The sequence below is a fragment of the Peromyscus leucopus genome, chromosome 15 (assembly GCF_004664715.2).
Source record: "Peromyscus leucopus breed LL Stock chromosome 15, UCI_PerLeu_2.1, whole genome shotgun sequence".
Lineage (NCBI taxonomy): Eukaryota > Metazoa > Chordata > Mammalia > Rodentia > Cricetidae > Peromyscus > Peromyscus leucopus.
This window is the reverse complement of record NC_051076.1, coordinates 48,632,921-48,654,035: the sequence shown is the minus strand read 5'-3', so window position 1 is coordinate 48,654,035 and position 21,115 is coordinate 48,632,921. Positions and strand designations below refer to the sequence as shown.

Sequence of the window (21,115 nt, the reverse complement as noted above, 5' to 3'; positions counted from 1 at the left end):
AAATTCATTTGTTTAAAAAAAAAAAAACTAAAGTTTACCTTTATAATAGTTAAATGAATATATGTGGCATTCAAAAACAAAACCTTTACTAGTGTTTTTAAAAGCAGCATTTATCTTTAGTTTTTATAAATAAAATATGCAAGTCATAAAGGCTTCTCATAGTCTCTGTTTTCCGTGTTCATTTCATGAAGAGCTACTCACAAAAGACAGAAACTAGTCTTTTTTTGTGCATAAACTCTTCTATTTTTTATTTTGTCACGGGAGACGTAAATATAATTATGTATGTGCTTTTCTCTTTCCACTCTTCCATAGAATTAAACATGATCTAATGCAGACATTGACTTACTGAGGCATGGAACTGCAGGCTCCCACCCTCGTACAGTGCAGTGAATGTAGTCCCAGTGGTACCCCGATGGAGTCTCAAAACCTCTGTGGCAGTAATAGTCATACTTCTTTCCTATAGGTACTGGGAAGTAGTGTCTGCGGTTCCATTCATCATATAGACCTCCATTTTTGATTTGTGGAAAATCACAAGGTTTCACTTGCAATAAAAAAATCAAACAGACAAAAAAAAAACCCTCCTATCAGAGATAAAGCACATGATCAGTGAATTACGTTCTATTAATTACAATAGCATGTCTAGAGAGTGTCTAGAGAAGGAGACAAATAGGATTCAGACTGCTGAGGTATGTGAAGAAGTCTTTCCTCATGAAATCAAGTTATACATGACAGATCACCAGAGAAGTGGGTCAGGGTTATTTGTTAATATCCAATATGATAACTGCTTTATAATTTGAATCAGAAATGAAATCTAATGTGATTACATAATAGTGAACTATTTTATAACTTCACATTGAAATGCTATATTATTCATTGTATTAATAAGTTTATATAAAAGTTTCATTAAATTTTTCATCTTCATGTTCCTATTTATAATTAATAAATACTTTTAACATCAGAATAGTATTAATTTTTCTATGAAGTATGATTCTTCTTCAGGGACCCTCATGCAGTATGTTAAAAGAATTCCAATACATGCCCAAACACACAAATCTCATAGCTTCCTTATTCATGCACACACACATTTGTTAAATGATTTATAAATTTAAATACTTTTTCTCTTGAGTGTTCTTCAAAATTTGAGAGTTTTACTTTTCACAGGACATCAAGAAATTAAATTAGTTAGAATCCATCCCTGGTGCATGAGTGGGCTTTTTGGAGCCCACTACCATCATGGGATACCTCTTGCAGCCTTGAGGCAGGGTGAGGGGCTTGAACTTGCCTCTACTCCCTCAAGGGAGACCTTGTCTTCTTGTGGTAGGAAGTGGAGGTGGGTTCAGAGGAGGAGGCTTAGGGAGGGGAAGGAGGGAAGAGGGGGATCTTTGGTGTGTAAAATGAATGGAAAATTTTTCTTAATAAAAAAATTAAATTAGCACACTGAGATTTCGTTTTAAAGGGTAACAAAAGGAGACATGGTTTAAAGTAGGGATATTATAGCCTTATAGACACATTCTTCTGCCTCTTAACTGATCTTCCTTCTCATGTGGACACAGATGAATTTGCCTTGTCTCTTTTATAGGTGATTCCTCAAAACAAACCTAATATTCCTTAAAGTGCATGGTCAGCAGAGGTAGTCAGTACTTAAAGCAGCCCCATTTGAATCTTACACGTTTCCAGATGTAGGTCTTGGCCAATCAGCAGTGATGGTTGGTCCATCACAGTCTTGATTCAGGCTACTCACAACATTGATTAATATATTTACTAATTTTCAAAAAGCTTTAAATAAGTAACAGCATAGTTAATTTTTTGACCTATTCCTGGATCTTCTAATTATTACCTATAAGTTTCATCCTACTACAGATTCAATATGGCACAAAAGATCAATTTGTAGACTCTCTCCTAATCAACATTCATGGTCATCATCTGCTGTCTTGTTCAGTTGTGAATTTATACATATTTTCCCCAAAATAGCAAATCATTTGATGAAAGAAATGAGTAATTGAACAGGCCTGTCTGAGAAGAGAGTACTACACACTTTAAGTACAAAAGGTATTTAATGAAATTAGTCTTCTTTATCTTATTCAGGAAAACACCAGAAATTCTGCTGTGAAAAACCTCATATTCATATATATTATTCCACAGATGGTCTAGATATCTCTGGGCAGATTTACAATGTAGAAACTCAACTACACAGACTCCACACCTGTAATTGTAAATCTACTCAAAAGACCTATGGCAGGGTTTCATAAGATCTAGGGAGAGGGAATTAATTCGGTTAGTAAGATAAATTGACATAACATATAACTATCTTCTAAATATTTTGTTCATATTTTAGATCATTAAAATTGTCAGCATTAATCAGAGATACCTCTCTTTTTCAGTAAACTATGATGAATGTAGAGATTTGTTAATGCCCAAGCAATGGAGTAGTAAGAGTGTGCTCATCATTAAACAAGACATTTACACCATCCCTCAAAAGTTCAAGGAACATGTGGATGAAAGGCACAAAGATTTTAAGAGCTGAAATATAGTAATCATGGCTGTGAAATATCTTCTTCTGGCCTATTCAGAGCCATTACAATAAAAAACTATCAACATCTACAGATGTCTGCACTGAGTCTATCAAGAATGGGCCATCGACATCCAGGCATGAATGGAGTAAACTCTCAGGGAACCATGTGATCATCTCTGAACTATTTCATCTAATTGATTCAAAAAAAAAAAAAATGGGAGGCAGTGATTTCAGGTGTATACCCACAAGTGACTAAACTAGGTTCCAAAAGACAGTACCAATCCAAGTGTTGCACATATGCCCTTTGTTAAACTACATGTACCATTCATCAAAACTGGAACTTGAGAATCTGGAGAAAGACAGGCAAGTATGAAGTGCTATTGGTTAGAGTTGGGTGTGAGAAAACGTTATGGAGATAGACTATCCAGGATGTTTTATATACATGTAAAAATTGTCAAATAATTAAATTTTTAAAAAAATATAAAAATCATTTTCCCTTACAATTCCCATAAAGTAATAATATTTCATACTGAAAATAGCTTTTCTTTCCTATTATGATTTGGACCTCATACATTTCCCCAAATCTCACTTTAACGGAAACTTGGTTTCTCATTGCTGGAGCTATTGGGAGAGGGGTAAAGTTCAGAAGTTGCTAGCTTGGTTGAAATAAGTCAGATCATTGGGGCTCTGCATTTGAAGGGGTAGTGGGACCTTGGCCATTCTTTTATAGCTATGTTTCCTGGTGGGAAGGAGGCAAACAGCTTTGCTTTAGCTCTCACTCCTTCACATAATGCTCCGCCTCTCACAGGCTTAAAGTGATGAGACTAGTTGACCGTGAAATCAAGTCACCAAAACTAAAGAAATCCTTCTTCTAAGTTATTTCTTCAGTAATACTGACACAGAGACAGAATGGGGACAAAAAGGAGATCCCTGACCACTCTTTTGTTACTGTATTGGGGGGGGGGCTTAAGGGATGCCAGGCTTAAGTATGGTATACTTTTATCATGGATGTCTAGATAGTATGAAAGGAATATGGATATAGATAGGCAAAAACCTGAAAAGTATGGAGAAGTATATTAGAAATAAAATACTCTTGACTCAAGTGATGCTGTGTGTGTGTTAAGAAGCCACTGAAGCCCTCCCAAGCAGCTCCCTCCAACAAAGATAATGTAATTTCCCTCTTCGTGTGTGAGTTGGACTCAAAACATAAAGAACAGCCATGCCAGAAACAATTGTGTGTGAGTAGATCACAGACAGATTCTGGGCCCCCACTGTCTCTTTGATCACTAACTCTAGAGCAAGTGAGCTGTCATCAGGTAATCTACATAGAGGCTTATATGATAAGGAACTGAGAGCTCTTGTCAAAGCCTTATGAGTATGACATGTGGGACATAGGCCTAATGCTTAGTAAAGGCTCCTGATGACTGAGAGCCATGGCAGTCTCGGAGAGCACCACACTGATCTGAGAACAGTAGCAAGTCATCCTCAAATCTGGACCAAACTAGGAGACAATACAAGTTTGTTATGAAGCAAATATTTTTACTGATATTTGCTACAATGCAAAATAAATAACTAAAATAAAATCTTATATGTCCTCCTTCCCAATAATTTGCTAAAAATCTTTGAAAACGTTTTCTTAATTTGAAAAATGTGCATATGCATATATACATAAATTTGAGTAGTGGTAAATTATGAATTTAAGTTTTCTAAAATTTATTTTTAATATTACTTAAATCTTAAGTTTTAATATTACTTAAAACTTAAATGTTACTTAAAAGAAAAACCAGGTAGGCTGTCTGCAGATCTTCTCTTTCTCTGTGTTCCCCAGATCCAAACCCCTAACCTCATTCCCAGTTCTTTAGCAGAATACTTATCAGCCTTTTCCTCCTCCCTCCCATCTCTGTAGACCCCACAGATTTCTCCTTCTAATCCCCCTCTCCTCACTCACTGCTTTGTTCCAGCCCTAAAGCAAAAGCACACCTTCTAACCCCAGGGCTCCTGCCACTGCAAAAAAGTAGTCTGAAGGCAAACCCAAACCTCTCCTGCTCCTGATATCCAGTACTCCAGTCTCATACCCAGCTCTATAGCAGGAGAACTGTTAGGATCTCCCTTTCCTCTCTGACCCATCCACAATAGATCACTAAGCTCTTCTCTTCCTACCTTCCTTCCCCAAACTCATCTCAACATCAGAGGCTCCAATATCAGTAGGCACTCACAGGAACACACCAGCTGAGCAGGACAGAGAAACAGGTAAGATAACTGAAGCCTTCACTACTCCCTCCTTATCTACAAACCAACCCCTCCAGTTTCTTCCTTAGAACACCACCTTCAGCCTTCCTTCCCCACTGCCCACATCTCCTGTGGATCCTACATACCATCCCCTCCTAACCTCACTCTCCCTACTTGTTGCTTTATCTCAGCCCCCAATACAGGTAGGCACCCTCTGCTTTCCCACAGGCCTTGCTTGCCAGAAAACCAGGAAGCCTGCCTGCAGACTCTTCTCCCTCTGCTTCCCAAGATGCAATCCCCCATCTCAAGCCCAGCTCTGCTGTGGAACACCGTGGCAGCCTTCTGTGTCCTCTCTCAGCTCTGATCTCCTGGGATCCCACAGATCTTCCCCTTCTATCCTCCTTCACACACTCTTTGCTTTGTCCCAGCCCCCAATGCCAGAAGGCACTCCCCCTGCTAAGCCAAATTCTCTGTGAACATACCAGCAGAGCTGACCAGGAAAATAAGTAAAACACAGCCACCACACTCTCCCAAACTCCTTTGAGAAGCAGAAAGCAAGGAATAAAACACCCACCCAACAACGACAAATATAGAAATAAGCACCTCGGCCTATAATCACCCCAAAACCAGATGCATAGACACAAATGTATAAATACAATTAATAAGAATCAGAGCAATAAGACTTCACTAGAGCACAGCTATCTTAACCACGGGAGGCCCTGAATATTCCAGCATAGCTGAAACACAAAATAAAGTCCTTAAAAACAGAACTATGGAGGAAAGCTTTCCCACCAGAATACAAGAGATTTAAAGGAGACTTTCAGGTGTTGAAGATACAAGAGCAGAAATGGAGACACCAGTGAAAGAAAATGTTGAATCTAAATATTTCCATGACACAAAACATCCAAGAAATCTGGAACACTATGAAAAGACCATACCTGCCGGTGGTGGTGGCACAAGCCTTTAATCCCAGCACTAGGAGCAGAGGCAGGCGCATTTCGAGGCCAGCCTGGTCTACAAAGTGAGTTCCAGGAAAGGCACAAAAGTATACAGAGAAACCCTGTCTCAAAAAACCAAACCAAACCAAAACAAAACAAAACAAAAAAACAAAAAGAAAGAAAGAAAGAAAGAAAGAAAGAAAGAAAGAAAGAAAGAAAGAAAGAAAGGAAAGAAAAGACCATACCTAAGAATAACAGGAGAAGAAGGAGAAAAATCTCAGCTCAAAGCCCAGAAAGTATTTTCAAAAAATCATAGAAGAAAAATTTTCTGACAGAAAGAAGTAGAAAATTTTTCTGATAGGAAGAAGGAGATGCCTATAAATGTACAAGAAGCACACAGAACACCAAGTTGACTAGACCAGAAAAGAAAGTCCTCTTACCACGTAATAATCAAAACATTAAACAAAGAACAAAGAAAGAATATTAAAAGCTGCAAGAGAAAAAGACCAAGTAATACAAAAAGGCAGACCTATTAGAAATACATCTGACTTAGCAAGGGAGGCTCTACAAGCCAGAAGCACTTGGACATATGTGCTTTGGCTCTAAGAAATCACAGATGCCAGTCCAGATTACTATTCCCAGCAATACTTTCAGTCACCATAGATGGAAAAATAAGATATTCTGTGATAAAATCAAATTTAAACAATATCTACCTAGAAATCCAGCCCTACAGAAGGTGCTAGAAGAACTCTAACCCAAGAAATTAATTACACCCATGAAAACACAGAGAATAAATAATCTCACACCAGCAAAACCTAAAGATTGGAAAAATACACATACACATGAACATATTATCAGCAACAATTACATAAAATAACAGGAATTAAAAATCACTGGTCATTGATATCTCTCAGTATCAATAGACTCAATTCCCCAATAAAATGAAACAGACTAAGAGAATGGACCCAAACCAGAATCCATTCTTTTGATGCATACAAAAAGGACACCTCAACATCAAGGGTCAAGGGTTGGAAAAAGATATTCCAAGCAAATGGACCTAAGAAGCAAGCCAGTGTAGCCATTTTAATGTCTCACAACATGGGCTTCAAACCAAAATTAATCAAAAGAGATGGAGACACTACATACTCATCAATGAAAAAATCCACAAAACTATATCTTCTTCTCAGCACCTCATGGAACTTTCTCCAAAGCTGACTACATACTCAGAAGCAAGTCTCAATAGATAAAAGAAAATTCCTGAAACTCCCTGCATCCTATCATAGATTGAAGCTCTGCATAACAACACCAGAAACAACAAAAGCTTACAAGCTTGTGGAAACTGAAACAACTCTCCATTGAATGGTTGCTGGGCCAAGGAAGAAATAATGAAAGAAATTAAAGACTTCCTAGAATTCCATGAAAATGAATACACAACATACCCAAAGTTATGGACACACACAATGAATGCAGTGCAAAGGGAAGGCACATAGCACTAACTGCTTACATAAAAAAAATAGGAAGATCTCATACTGGCAACTTAATAGCACACCTGAAAGCTCTAGAACAAAAAGAAGTAAACATACTCAAGAGGAGTAAACAGCAATAATAATAATAATAATAATAATAATAATAATAATAATAAAAACTAGGCTGAAATTAAAAAAATGGAAACAAAAAGGACATTATAAAGAATTAATAAAAAAAATGGTTCATTGAGAAAAATAAACAAGATAGAGGAATACTTATCCAAACTAACTAAAAAGCAGAGAGACAATATCCAAATTTAGAAAATCAGAAATGAAAAGGGGAAGATAACAACAGACACCAAGAAAATCCACAGAATTTTACAGACACATTTTTTAAAGCCAAAACTCTACAAAATTGGGAAATACAAAAGAAATGGATAATTTTCTCAACAGGTACCACTTACTAAAGATAAATCAATATCAAATAAACACTTTTAAACATCCAGGGCCAGGTGGTTTTAGCCCAAAATTCTACCAGACTTTCAAAGAAGAGTTAAGACCAGTACTCCTGAAATTATTCCACAAAATAGAAACAAAACGAATGTTGCTCAATTCATTTTATAAGGTCACAGTCATTCTGATATCCAAACCACATAGAGACTCATCAAAGAAAGGGAATTTTAGGCCAAATTCTCTTATGAACACAGATGCAAAAATACTCGATAAAATACTTGCGGACAGGATCCAAGAACACATCAAAAAGTCTTCCTGTATGATCAAGTAGGCTTCATCCCAGAGATGCAGAGATGGTTCAGCATACTAAAATGTCAGTAAATGTAATCCACCATATAAATAATCAGAAAGGAAAAAAAACCCATATGGTCATCTTACTAGATGCTGAAAAAGCCTTTGATAAAATCAAACACCCTTCATGATAAAAGGGACATATTTATACACAACAAAGACAATATATTGCAAGCCTATAGCCAAACTCAAAATAAATACAAAGAAACTCAAAGCAATTCCACTGAAATCAGGAACAAGACAAAGTTGTCCACTCTCTCCATATCTATTCATTATATTACTTGAAGGTTTACCATTAAGACAAATGAAGGAGATCAAGGGGATACAAATTAGACAGGAAAAATTAAAAATATTTTAATTTGCAGAAAATATGATAGTAAAAATAAGCAGCCCCAAAAATTCCACCAGGGAACTCCTACAGCAGACAAACATTTTCAGCAAAGTGGCTGAATAAAAGATAACTAAAAAAAAAAAAAAATCTCAGTAGCTTTATGACAAATAGACTGAGAAAGAAATTATGGAAACAACACCTTTTAAAATAGCCTAAATAAAATAAAATTAAATATCTTAGAGTAATACTAACCAAGCAAGTAAAGACCTGTATGATAAACACTTCAAGTCTTTGAAGAAAGTAATTGAAGAAGATAGCAAAAGATATATGCTCATGGATTGGTAAAATTAGCATAGTAAAAATGGTCATTGTACCAAAGCAAACAACAGATTCAATGCAATCCCCATTAAATTATAACACAATTATTTATAGACCTAAAAAACAACAATTCCAAACTTCATATGGAAAAACAACAACAACAAAAACAAAAACAAAACAAAACAAAAAAAAAAGGATAGCTAAAATAATCCTGAAAAATAAATGACTACTGGATATCTCACCATCCCTGATTTCAAGTTGTACTACAGAACTATAATGATATAAAACACATAGTATTGACTTATTGACATAAAAACAGATACATTGATCAATGGAATCAAATCAAAGACATAAATCCACACACCTATGGATGCCTGATTTTTGATAGAGAAACTAGAATATGGAGGGGGAGGGAGATAGGGTAGAGGGAGAGAATTGGAGAGAGACAGCTGGAATTAAGGGGTATTTGAGGGATGATATGGGAACCTAGGACAGTGGAAACTTTCTAAAACATATGAATATGATCCCAACGAGGTCTCCTAACAATGGGGGGATACAGAGTCTCAACTGGCCATCTCTTGTTACCAAACAAGGCTTCCAGTAGTGGAACTGGGTTGACCAAGACAATCCCATAGAAATCCCCAAATAAACCAGACTGTTGCTACAAAATGAATTGTTCTTACATACTGAGAGTGGGGCCCCAGGGCAGAGCAGAACATCCACACAACTCATGGAACATGGAGAAGTTGATCTGGTACCTACATAGAGCCTTCACTCCCAGATTCTAGTGCCTTTGGTGCTGGAAGGTACTTGGCAGACTATCAAAAATGTAAACACTGCCTCAGTCCTAAATCCTTTGACCTACAATCTTTCTTGCTTGTCTAATGTGCTAAGGCAATAGTGGCACAGAACTTGTGAGAGCAGGCAACCAATGTCTGATTTGACCTAAGGCCTGCTCCACAAGAAGGAACCCACACCAAACCAAGAACTAGAGACTAGATAAACCGCAGATCTAGGATAAAAACTGAATACTACCAGTAATCAATCAATCAATCAATTGATTGATTGATTCCTAATGATATTCTGCTATACTATAAGACTACATACATACATACATAAATAAAGAATTCCTAACGATATTCTGCTATACTTGTAGACCAGTACCTTATCCAGTCATTATCAGAGAGACTGTCTCTGTCAGCAGATGAGAACAGATGCAGAGACTTACAGCCAGATATTAGATGAAGAGTCTAAATTGGAGGTCTCCATCAAATCCCTTTTTACAGAGCCCAGGAAATCTCATAGAAGAGGAAAACACCAGGAGAACAAGGACCCTTCTATCAACTAAGCAAGGTACATATGAGCTCACAGAGACTGAAACAACAAGCACGGTGCCTACACAGGTCTACACCAGGTCCTCTGTGAATGTATTACAGCTTTTAGCTTTGCATTTTTATGGGACTCCTGACTGTGACAACAATTTGATCTCTGACTCTTGTGCCTGTTCTTGGGACTCTTTTCCTCCTTTTGGGTTCCAACTTTGAGATGATAGTTTTTACTTCATCTTAATTATAATTTACTGTGTTATGTTTGGTTGTTATCTCTTAGAAGCCATTTACTTTCTCATGAGAGACATAGAAGGAGTGGATCTAGGGGTGAAGAGAGTTGGGGACAAAATATGAGGAGCAGAAGGAGAGGAGACTATAATTAGAATATGTTGTATGAGAAAAGAATCTATTTTCAAAAGGAAAATTATTATTACTTAAAATATTACTTACTTTAGAAGTAAAGTGTTTCTAAAAGTTTTATGCAAACAAAAAATTCAAATATTTGCTACTTATCTTCATTTGTCCATGTTTAAAAGTGTAATTTCAGGATTATGAGGATTAAAGGTGTGAATAAAGCTTACAGCCACATCTTGGAGCAGGAATCCAGCCAGTACTTGTACACTTTACGACTGTTTCCCGGGTTGCAGGATAGAAGCCCTCTTTACATCCATATGTGATTTCATCATCAGCTCTGTGTTTGATCCTCTGAGGTGAGAAGTTACCATTTGGAATATAAGGAGGTTTGCATGTCATTTCTGAAAAAGAAACATATACAAATAATGAGGAATATTTTAATTCTCATTAAACTTAAGAATATGAACATTAGCCCACCCAAATCTGCCCTAGTTGCTGGACAGCAGGGAAAACTCCTGGTGGCCAGGCTCCCGCACCAAATGCCCCCACCATCGGACAATGCGATCTACAAGACCCAAGCCTTACCCCAGTACCCATCTGTCTGTGACTCCAGTAACTTCCTGAGACAAGGAATCCACCAGCCCTCATTGGACCAAGAGTGGCTTCCTGAGACACAGAATCCACCAGCTCTGACTGGAGCAAGAGCCCTGATAGGACCAAGAATGACTTCCTGAGTCACAGAATCAGCTAGCTTAGATTGGGCTAAGTGCAGCTCCCTGAGATTCAGAATCTGCCAGCTCCAATTAGACCAAGAGCTAAGATAAGACCCAAAGGAGCCCCTTGAGACACAGACACAACAAGCACAGAGTTGACCAATAGCAGATCTCTCAGACACAGGCATCTCTTGTACCTATTAGAAGAAGAGATGGGCAGATGTCAATGAAAAAATACATACAACATAAAGAGCAATGTGGCATCACCAGAACCTAGCCCTCCTGCAACAGTAAGACCTGAATATCACAATGTAGAAGAACCAGAAGAAAGTGACCTTAAAAATACCTTCATGAGGGCTGGAGAGATGGCTCAGCAGTTAAGAGCACTAACTGTTCTTCCAGAGGTCCTGAGTTCAATTCCCAGCAACCACATAGTGGCTCCCACCCATCTGTAAAGAGAACTGGTGCCCTCTTCTGGCAAGCAGGCAGAACATCATATATATATATATATATATATATATATATATATATATATATATATAAAACATCTTTTTAAAAATACATTCATGAAGATGCTAGAGGACTTTAAGAAAACATGAAAAATTCCCTTAAAGCAATTGAGGAAAAGACAAACAAAAAATTGGAAGAAATCAATAAATCCCTTAAAGAAAGCCAAGGAAACCATGAAAAAGCAATTACATATGTGAAGGAAACAGTACAAGATCTGAAAATTGAAATAGAAACAATGAGGAAGACACAAACAAAGGAATGTTGGAAATAGAAAATCTGAGTAAATGACCAGAAAACACATAGATGCAAGCATAACGAACAGAATACAAAAAATGGAAGACAGAATCTCTAATGTACAGGATACAATAAAGGAAATAGTTTCATCAGTCAAAGAAAACACCACAGCCAAAAGAGTCATAACACAAAATGTTCAGAAAATCTGGGACACCATGAAAAGGCAAAACCTAAGAATAGCAGGGATAAAAGAAGGAGAAAAATACCAACTCAAAGGCACAGAAAATATATTCAACAAAATCATGGAATAAAACTTTCCCAACTTAAAGAAGGAAATACCTTGAAGATACAAGAAGCTTATAGAACATGAAATAGACTAGAACCACCAAAAAAGTCCCCTCACCACATAATAATTAAACCACTAAATATACAGAATAAAGAAAGAATATCAAGAGCAGCTAAGGAAAAAGGCCAAGTGACTTATAAAGGCAGTCCCATTAGAGTAACACTCAACTTCTCAATGGAGACTTTGAAAGCAGGAAGGTCCTGGACAGATGTTATACAGACACTAAGAAGCCATGGATGCCAGCCTAGACTAATATACCCAGCAAAACTCTCAATCACCATAGATGGAGTGAACAAGACATTCCAAGACAAAACCAGATTTGAACAATACCTATCCACAAATCCAGCCCTACAGAAAGCACTAGAAGGAAAATTCCAACCTAAGGAAGTCAGATACACCCTCAAAAACACAGGCAATAGATAAGCCCACAGCAGTAAATCCCAAAGAAGAGAAACACACACACACACACACACACACACACACACACACACACACTACCACCAAAAGATAACAGGAATTAACAACCACTGGTCATTAATATCCCTTAATATCAATGGACTTAATTTACCTATAAAAAGACACAGGCTAACAGAATGGATATGCATCTTTCTGCTGCATACAAGAAACACACCTCAACTTTTTAGAGACAATACCTCAGAGTAAAAGGCTGGGAAAAGACTTTCCAATCAAATGCACTTAAGAAGCAAGCTAGTGTAGAAATCCTAATAGCTAACAAAATTGACTTCAAACTAAAATCAATCAATAGAGATCAAGAAGGACATTACATCCTCGTCACAGGAAAGATCGACCAAGATGAAGTTTCAATTCTGAACATATATGCCCCAAACACAAGGGCACCCACATATGTAAAAGAAACATTACTAAAGCTTAAACCACATATAAAACCCCACACATTAATAGTGGGAGATCTCAACACCCCACTTTCACCACTGGACAGATCTCCCAAATGGAAACTTAACAGAGAAATAAAGGACTTAACTGATGTCATGACCCAATTGGACCTAATAGATATCTACAGAACATTCCATCCCAAAAAAAAAGAATATACCTTATTCTCAGCACCCCATGGAACTTTCTCTAAAATCGACCACATACTTGGCCACAAAGCAAATCTCAACAGATACAAAACAATTGGAATAACCTCCTGTTTTCTATCAGACCACCATGGTTTAAAGTTAGATTTCAACAACAACAAAAACTACAGAAAACCTACAATCTCATGGAAACTGAATAATGCTCAACTAAATCACCAATGGGTTAAGGAAGAAATAAAAAAAGAAATTAAAGACTTTCTAGAGATCAATGAAAATGAAGACACAACATACCCAAACTTATGGGACACTATGAAAGCAGTGCTAAAGGAAAATTCATAGCACTAAATGCCCACATAAATAAGTTGGAGAAATCTCACACTAGTGACTTAACAGTACACCTGAAAGCTCTAGAACAGGAAGAAGCAAAGTCTCCCAGGAAGAACAGACGCCAGGAAATTATCAAAGTGAGAGGTGAAATTAATAAATTAGAAACTAAGAGAATAATACAAAAAATTAATGAAACAAAGAGTTGGTTCTTTGAGAAAATCAACAAGATAGACAAGCCCTTATCCAGACTAACCAAAAGGCAGAGAGAGAGCATCCAAATTAGCAAAATCAGAAATGAAAAGTGAGACACAACTATCACTGAGGAAATCCAGAGAATCATCAGGTCATACTTCAAAATCCTGTACTCCACAAAATTGGAAAATCTAAAAGAAATAGACAATTTTGTGGACAGGAATCACATGCCAAAGAGCTGAATGGCCGTTAGCTAGGCAAGAAGAGGTTAGGTGGGACTTCTGGGTACAGACAGGATTTGGAGAGGAAGAAACAAGGAGTCACCAGCAGAGGCAGAGTAAACAGACATGCAGGAGGAGAGGTAAAAGCCACAAGCCAGGTGGCAACACGTAGATGAATAGAAATGGGTTGATTTAAGTTATCAGAGCTAATGGGACAAGCCTAAGCTATAAGCTGAGCTTTCATAATAAGTCTCCATGTCGGTTTTTGTGAGCTGGCAGCTCAAAGCAAAGCATGAATACAGCCATCATCCTTTTCCACTCACTAGCCTACTTCTTAAATAAAAAAGACTTAGAAAATAAGAGTAATTTTACCTTCACAGGAAGGCTGAGGATTCCATCCGGAAGCTGTGCAGACGGTATCCCCTCTTTCTTTGAACTGAAAACCTCGGTCACATTTATATTGATACCTTTCATTCACCTTGTAAACTGGTTTATTAGATATACCATTTCCATTTTTAATTTCTGGTCGTGTGCAGGAAATTTCTAAATGCAAAAGAATAATTGTATAATGTTTACTATGAAAGGAAATCTGCTGAGCAAGCCATATTTTCACAAGGACAGTGTTTTGTTCTCATTAGGTCAATCAGCCAAAACCAGCCAACCAAACAACAATTGTTTTGACTTGACTGTTTTCTTAATTATGTATTTGGTGTTTCAAATATTCACTTTTGAAAAAAGTTAAAAGTATACTACTTTAACATATGGTAAATTAGCCTGTTGAAATAAATAGCAGCCTGTAACAGTCCTCATATTCCTGTGAAAATGAAAACAGACACAGGCTTGCAGGTTAATATTTGCATTGGATAATCTAAAAAATAGCATATCTTCTGATTATTGATAGTAATTTTCAAGACCTCATTTTTTTAAGGAATTCTATTAAAGTCACTTTCCATTTGATCTTTGAAAAATCACAGGCTTCTGCTTTGCTGTCTTCACCATAGATAGGAACTTTTTGTTAAAAAAAAAAAAAAATAAGAAAAGAAACCTAGAGAAGTCCTGGCTACCACTTTTTACACAATTCTCTTAACACACACTACTCTGGGACTGTGGCACTAGCAACTGGTCTCTCAAAGCCTTTCCTCCCATCCTTTTATTTCATTTTTCCTTGTTTATAACTAAATAAACTTTTAAATGGTCACTTTGAATATGTTTCATCCTTTTCCAAATCAAGCTGAGTTAATTTGGACAAGCCTGTACAGTAACTGTGCTGGCCTATGCTCCTTCTCTTACTAACTTATCACCTCTGTTCAACTGTTGAGTAACAATTCTCTCTAAGATAAAACACTTCATGTAGGAGGGATGCTCCTACAAAAAGAGAATGCTCTAAAGTAGTGGTTCTTAACTTAATGCTGCTGCCCTTTAATACAGCTCATGTTGTAGTGACCCTACAACCATAAAATTATTTTCATTGCTACTTCATAACGGTAATTTTGCTACTGTTACGGATCATAATATAAATATCTGATTTGCGGATGACCTTAGGTGAGCCCTGTGAAATGAGTCATGACCCACAGGTTGAGAACCACTACTTTAAAGGGAAGTAAAGCATCCCATCCTCCAAAGAAGCTCATTAAGCTCAGGAAGTAAACAATTCAAATGCTTCAGGAAGTCCTTGAAATTGACCATATTGACTTGGCTCCTCCTTCCCCATGCATACATAAGCAGTAATGACTGCTGTGAAATACTTTTGGATCAGCTGAGCTTCCTAGAAGACCCTCATACCATTGTGCATTGTGTTCCAGCTTTCCGGCTTTTGTGAGCCATCACCTGTGCTGGGGCAGGCTTTAGATGATGCAGCTAGTTTTGAGTTGTACTATTCCTGCAACAGTAGTAAACTCTTTAGTTCACCAAAGTGGACTCTGGTGGTAGATCTGTCATCAGTTCCCTATCTGAAGTGAGTAGATGTTGGTTGTAATCTCCCCAGTAATGGGTTTATGCAACAGTGGGGCCTCTGTGTACAGCTGACGAGGCTCAGGACATCATTGTGCCATGGGCACCTTGTTGTCTTTCCATCTTTCTTCCCATGGCTTTCTGAGGGATGCTATGCTTGCTCTTCGTCTGCATCCTTATGCTTTCTTTAAAACTAGTCTCAAGGATCAGAATTTCCTAGGTTTCATTAGCCATAGACAATGAGTTATAGGCATGTAAATAGCACCCATGAAACTTCAATGTGTGGAGTTATACACACTGAAGGTACATATAAGTATATCATTATTTTCATGAAGAATCAGTGTTGTTAGAAAGACTTTTTAAAAATAAATCGTCAGTCCTGAGGGAAGGAAATGATGTAATTATAATCTCAAAAATTAAAGAAAAATAAAAAAGAAGAAAACACTGCCTCCATTATTGTAAGATAGACAATGTTAAAAGTGGTGAAAATATTGGAGATGTTAGATAATATTTAAAAAGTAAATATAGTATAGCTCAACACTCATGGGGAAACTTCAGGAGGATTGTCATAAGATAGATGCTATATGATCACATATCAAGCTCAGGCTGGCCATGGCTACATTGTGAGAGGCAGTCTCAAAAACAAAGACAAAAAAGAGGAAGAAGAGAAGAAAGAAACAAAAATCAAAGAAATATTGATTAACAATTCATTATATAACTTTGTTATAAGTCAGAGATTTATTTAGTAGATACAATTCAGATAAATAAAACTGACAGTAAGCTTGTAATACAAATGTGTGTGTATGTGTATGAAATATAACTTCCTAACAATATTTATTAAAATTAGAATGTCATCATGATGCATGATTGGAAGCATACAATAAACCTTCAGCTTCCAAAATCATTGTAAAATTCTCCTTTGGGAGTCAATTTTACAACAGACAGCAGAAATGCTGAGGTTAGACTCTGAATAGCAACACCAGGTAGTAACCTTTGTTCACATCTTAACCAAGTCATTAAGCCACAGTAATGATGGACATCCTAGGTACTTCCATTAAAGAAACTATAAGAGGACATGATGTCTATGGTTGTTCTGAAGGTAAAATAAGAGGTTCACGAAAAAACAAAACAAAACAAAAAAAAAAACTTCAATCAATTAGAGGGAAACAGCCATGCTTAGTAAGCATTAGAGCGATACAATTATGTTTTAATTAAAAATGTACTTTAAAAAGAAATGTATATCTTTTATAAGAATGGCTAAAACCATTGAAATACCAAGCGGATGAGTGCGTTCATCTTACCCACACATCTTGGCTTCTCACTGCTCCAGAGGCCATTTTCGGAGCAGTGTATTTCCTTCTGTCCTTCAACCTTGAAGCCTGTGTTGCATTCAAAGCGCACCACCTGTCCAAAATAATATTCCTGGTCTGGTTCCGCTGCACCGCTTACAATTCTTCCATTCTCGGGTTCTATCACTGGCAAACACTTAACAACTGAAAATACAGGCATCACTTTTAACAACAGAACTTGAAATCTTCTATGTGAATTTAAAAAAAAATCAGCAGGATAGACCTGGAGGAAATCACTTAAAGGTTTCAAAACATGTAGTATGATGGTTTGCAAGAGATAAAAGTTATGTAACATAAGTAGTTTGGTTATCAGTTTCTGTGGGAATGGGAAGAGAAAAATATCACTTTGAATGATAGTTTGAATTTTAATGATAGCAAGTTTCTCCTAAACTCTTTAAAAAAAGTGATTTCTGAAATAATTAAATACAAATGTTTTACTGAGCCTCAGAACAATGTGGCTTTGGAATGTCTCAGAACATTCCAATAAGATGTAAAAGCAACCACCCCCACCCATTGCAGCCCCAGTTATAGGGCAGCAAGCAACACTCCTGCAGACAGACCCTCCCACCACCACCCCACTTCAGACCCTGTAATCTACAAGTCCCATTACCTCCCCCAAACCCATCCATCTCCTAGACCTCAGTGGCTCCCTGAGACAAAGACTCTGCCTGCTACAATTGGACCAAGAGATGAGTGACTGTTCTCCAGACCCAAGGCACAACCCTTGCCCCCCACCCCCACCCATTGCAGCTCCAGTTGCAGGCCAGCAGACAAGACTTCCGTGGGTATGCCTTCCTTTGCACCACACCTCATCAGACCCTCTAATCTACAAGCCCCACTTTGTCCCCCAAACTCACCCATCCCCCGACACCCCACTGGCTCCCCAAGATGCAAACAGAGCCAGCACCAATTAGACCAAGAGCAGCTCCCTGAGACACAGACAACACTTGCATTGATGGGAGGAAGAGATAGGAAGAAGCCAATGTAAGAATACATTCAACAGAAGATCGAAGCTGCTCTCTGACACAGACTCCACCAGCTTCTATTGGACTGAGGTGAGTCTTTGTTCTCCTAGCCAATCACCCCAGCCTCTAGACTTTAGGCCCAGGGGCACAACCTCCATCCCCATACCCCACCCATTGCAGCCCCAGGTGCAGGCCAGTGGGCAGGACTCCTGCAGGCAGGCTTGATGACTACCATCCTCTACTGACTCTGTAACCTACAAGCCCCACTACACTCCCCAAACCCACCCATCCTCCAAGACCGCAATTGCTCTCTGAGACACAGACTCCATCAGCTCTGATCAGATCAAAAGCTCCAATTGGACCAAGAGCTCCAATTGGACCAAAAGAGGCTCCCTCAGAAGCAGACACCATTTGCACTGATTAGAAGAATAGATGGGTATATGCCAGTGGAAAAATATATTAAACAGCATAAAGAGCAATATAGCACCACCAGAGCCTAGTGGTTCTACATCAGCAAGACCTGAATATCCCAATACAGAAGAAGCAGAAGAATCAACCTTAAAACTGACTTTAAGATAAGTAAATGAACAGGAACTAGAGATGCAAGCATAACCAACAGAATACAAGAGATGGAAGAGGGAATCTCTGGTGTTGAAGATACAATAGGGGAAATAGATTCATTAGTCAAAGAAAACATTAAAGCTAACAAAGTCATGACATAAAACATCCAGGAAATCTGGGACACCATGAAGAGCTGAAACCTAAGAATAATAGGGATAGAAATAACAGGAGAAAAATATCAGCTCAAAGGCACAGAAAATATATTCAACAAAATCATAGAAGAAAACTTTCCCAATTTAAAGAAGGAAATGCCTATGATGATAAAAGAAACTTACACAACACCAAGTAGACTGGACCCAAAAGACCCCTTGCTGCATAAATAATCAAACAACTAAACATACAGAATAAAGAAAGATTATTAAGAGCTGTAAGGAAAAAGGCCAGGTAACTTATGAATGCAGACCTATCAGAATAACACTCAACTTCTCAATGGAGACTCTGAAAGCCAGAAGGTCCTGGACAGATTCTATGCAGACACTAAGGGACCAAAACTGCCAGCCCAGACTATTATACCCAGCAAAAATCTCAATCACCATAGATGGAGGAAACAAGATATTCCCCAACAAGATCAGATTTAAACAATACCTATTAACAAATCTAGCCCTACAGAAAGCACTTGAAAAAAACAAAAAACAAAAAACTCCAATCTAAGGAAGCTAGATGTACTCACAAAAACACAGGCAATAGATAATACTACAGCAGCAAATCCCAAAGAAAGAAAACACACACACTATCACCAAAATATAACAGGAATTAACTATCACTGGTCATTAATATCCCTTAATATCAATGGATTCAGTTCACCTATAAAAAGACACAGACTAACAGAATGGATACAAAAACAGGATACTGCTGCATACAAGAAACACAACTCAACTTTAAAGACAGACACTACCTCAGAGTAAAGGGTTGGGAAAGGACTTTCTAGTCAAATGGACTTAAGAGGCAAGCTGGTGTAGCTATCCTAATATCTAACAAAATAGACTTCAAACTAAAATTAATGTATTCATTATTGTATGCAAAATAATAAATTCATATTCATCACAGGAAAAATCCATCAAATTGAAGTCTCAATTGTGAACATTTATGCCCCAAATACAAGGGCACCAAGATTTGTAAAAGAAATATTACTAAAGTTTAAATTGCACATCAAACCTCACACACTAATAGTGGGAGACTTGAACACCCCACTCTCACCAATGGACATGTCTGCCAGACAGAAACTTAACAGAGAAATAAGAAAACTAATGGATGTTATGACTCAAATGGACTTAACAGATATCTACTGAACATTCCACCCAAACACAAAAGAACATAACTTTTTTTCTCAGTATCCCATGGAAACTTCTCTAAAATTGACCACATACTCGGTCACAAAGCAAATCTCAACAGATACAAAAAAATTGTAATAATCCCCCTGTACTTTATTGGATCACCATGGCTTAAAGTTAGAGTTCAAAACAACACAAATTGTCGAATACCTACAAACTCATGGAAACTGAATAATGTTCAACTGAATCACTACCAGGTCAAGGAAGAAATAAAGGAAGAAATTAACCATTTCCTAGAATTCAATGAAAATGAATGTACAGCATACTCAAGCTAATGGGATACTATGAAAGCAGTACTAAGAGGAAAGTTCATAGCACTGAATGCCTACATAAAGAAGTTGGAGAAATCTCATACTAGCCACTTAATAGCACACCTGAAAGCTCTAGAAGAAAATGAAGCAAACTCACCCAGGAGGAATAGACACCAGGAAATAATCAAATTGAGGGTTTAAATCAATAAAATAGAAGCAAATAGAACAATACAAAGAATCAGTGAAACAAATAGTTGGTTCTTTGGGAAGATCAACAAAATAGAAAAATCTTTATCCAAACTAACCAAAAGGCAGAGGGAATATCCAAATTAACAAAATAAGTGGCAATAGTGAGACATAACAACACAAACTGAAGAAATCCATAGAATTATCAGGTCATACTTCAAAAACCTGTACTCCACAAAATTAGAAAAGAAAATCTAAAAGAAATCGACAATTTTCTGGACAGGTACCACATATCCAAATTAAACCAAGACCAGATAAACAATTTAAATAGACCTTCAACCCCTAAAGAAATAGAAGCAGTCATTAAAAATCTCCCAAACAAGAAAAGCCCAACACCAGATGCTTTCAGCATAGAATTCTAGCAGTATTTCAAAAAAGAGCTAATACCAATATTCCTCAAATTGTTCCACACAATAGAAAAAGAAGGAACATTGCCAAATTCTATGAAGCTACAGATACCCTGATACCCAAATCACACAAAGATGCAACAAAGAAAGAGAATTTCAGACCAATCTACCTCATGA

The 21,115-nt window shown here is 37.3% G+C and overlaps 1 pseudogene; it reads right to left on the bottom strand.

Annotated features, from left to right (window-relative positions):
* The window catches only part of LOC114684898, an 84,269-nt pseudogene that overhangs the window by 41,827 nt on the left and 21,327 nt on the right, over positions 1–21,115 (bottom strand).